Source organism: Oncorhynchus masou, unplaced genomic scaffold, assembly GCF_036934945.1.
Source record: "Oncorhynchus masou masou isolate Uvic2021 unplaced genomic scaffold, UVic_Omas_1.1 unplaced_scaffold_594, whole genome shotgun sequence".
In the NCBI taxonomy this organism is placed as follows: Eukaryota; Metazoa; Chordata; class Actinopteri; order Salmoniformes; family Salmonidae; genus Oncorhynchus; species Oncorhynchus masou.
The window spans coordinates 165,336-167,835 of NW_027012364.1; the positions used below are offsets into that span (position 1 = coordinate 165,336).

The window sequence follows — 2,500 nt, forward strand, 5'->3', positions numbered from 1 at the left end:
TCAAAGATGGCTGGATGTCCTTTGGGTGGTGGTCCCTCATTGATACACACGGGATTGTGAAAACCACAGCAGTTATTGACACACTCAAACCGGTGTGGTACTACCACACCCCGTTCAAAGGCACTTAAATATTTTGTCTTGCACATTCACCCTCTGAATGGCAAAACACACACAATCCATGTCTCAATTGTCTCAAAATCCTTCTTTAACCCGTCTCCTCCCCTTCATCTACATGTCTCCTCCCCTTCATCTACATGCCTCCTCCCCTTCATCTACATGTCTCCTCCCCTTCATCTACATGTCTCCTCCCCTTCATCTACATGTCTCCTCCCCTTCATCTACATGTCTCCTCCCCTTCATCTACACGTCTCCTCCCCTTTATCTACATGTCTCCTCCCCTTCATCTACATGTCTCCTCCCCTTCGTCTCCATGTCTCCTCCCCTTCATCTACACTGATTGAAGTGGATTTAACAAGTGACATCAATAAGGGATCATATCTTTCACCTGGATTCACCTGGTCAGTCTGTCATGGAGAGAGCAGGTGTTCCTAATGATTCACCTGGTCAGTCATGGATAGAACAGGTGTTCCTAATGATTCACCTGGTCAGTCTGTCATGGAGATAACAGGTGTTCCTAATGATTTACCTGGTCTGTCATGGAGAGAACAGGTGTTCCTAATGATTTACCTGGTCAGTCATGGAGAGAACAAGTGTTCCTAATGATTCACCTGGTCAGTCTGTCATGGAGAGAACAGGTGTTCCTAATGATTCACCTGGTCAGTCTGTCATGGAGATAACAGGTGTTCCTAATGATTTACCTGGTCAGTCTGTCATGGAGAGAACAGGTGTTCCTAATGATTCACCTGGTCAGTCTGGCATGGAGAGAACAGGTGTTCCTAATGATTTACCTGGTCAGTCATGGAGAGAACAGGTGTTCCTAATGATTCACCTGGTCAGTCAGTCATGGATAGAGCAGGTGTTCCTAATGATTCACCTGGTCAGTCTGTCATGGAGAGAGCAGGTGTTCCTAATGATTCACCTGGTCAGTCTGTCATGGAGAGAACAGGTGTTCCTAATGATTCACCTGGTCAGTCATGGATAGAGCAGGTGTTCCTAATGATTCACCTGGTCAGTCTGTCATGGAGAGAGCAGGTGTTCCTAATGATTCACCTAGTCAGTCTGTCATGGAGAGAGCAGGTGTTCCTAATGATTCACCTGGTCTGTCATGGAGAGAGCAGGTGTTCCTAATGATTCACCTGGTCAGTCTGTCATGGAGAGAACAGGTGTTCCTAATGATTCACCTGGTCAGTCTGTCATGGAGAGAGCAGGTGTTCCTAATGATTCACCTGGTCAGTCTGTCATGGAGAGAACAGGTGTTCCTAATGATTCACCTGGTCAGTCATGGAGAGAACAGGTGTTCCTAATGATTCACCTGGTCAGTCTGTCATGGAGAGAACAGGTGTTCCTAATGATTCACCTGGTCAGTCTGTCATGGAGAGAACAGGTGTTCCTAATGATTCACCTGGTCAGTCAGTCATGGAGAGAACAGGTGTTCCTAATGATTCACCTGGTCAGTCTGTCATGGAGAGAACAGGTGTTCCTAATGATTCACCTGGTCAGTCTGTCATGGAGAGAACAGGTGTTCCTAATGATTCATCTGGTCAGTCTGTCATGGAGAGAGCAGGTGTTCCTAATGATTCACCTGGTCAGTCATGGAGAGAGCAGGTGTTCCTAATGATTCACCTGGTCAGTCTGTCATGGAGAGAACAGGTGTTCCTAATGATTCACCTGGTCAGTCTGTCATGGAGAGAGCAGGTGTTCCTAATGATTCACCTGGTCAGTCTGTCATGGAGAGAACAGGTGTTCCTAATGATTCACCTGGTCAGTCTGTCATGGAGAGAGCAGGTGTTCCTAATGATTCACCTGGTCAGTCTGTCATGGAGAGAACAGGTGTTCCTAATGATTCACCTGGTCAGTCTGTCATGGATAGAGCAGGTGTTCCTAATGATTCACCTGGTCAGTCATGGAGAGAACAGGTGTTCCTAATGATTCACCTGGTCAGTCATGGAGAGAACAGGTGTTCCTAATGATTCACCTGGTCAGTCTGTCATGGATAGAGCAGGTGTTCCTAATGATTCACCTGGTCAGTCATGGAGAGAACAGGTGTTCCTAATGATTCACCTGGTCAGTCATGGAGAGAACAGGTGTTCCTAATGATTCACCTGGTCAGTCTGTCATGGAGAGAACAGGTGTTCCTAATGATTCACCTGGTCAGTCTGTCATGGAGAGAACAGGTGTTCCTAATGATTCACCTGGTCAGTCAGTCATGGAGAGAACAGGTGTTCCTAATGATTCACCTGGTCAGTCTGTCATGGAGAGAACAGGTGTTCCTAATGATTCACCTGGTCAGTCTGTCATTGAGAGAACAGGTGTTCCTAATGATTCATCTGGTCAGTCTGTCATGGAGAGAACAGGTGTTCCTAATGATTTACCTGGTCAG

General features: G+C 46.6%; 1 protein-coding gene across 1 annotated transcript in view; it reads left to right on the forward strand.

The window, feature by feature from the left end:
• Positions 1-2,500, forward strand: part of LOC135536323 (glyoxylate reductase/hydroxypyruvate reductase-like) — a 19,129-nt gene that overhangs the window by 3,408 nt on the left and 13,221 nt on the right. The gene's annotated exons all lie outside the window — the stretch shown is intronic.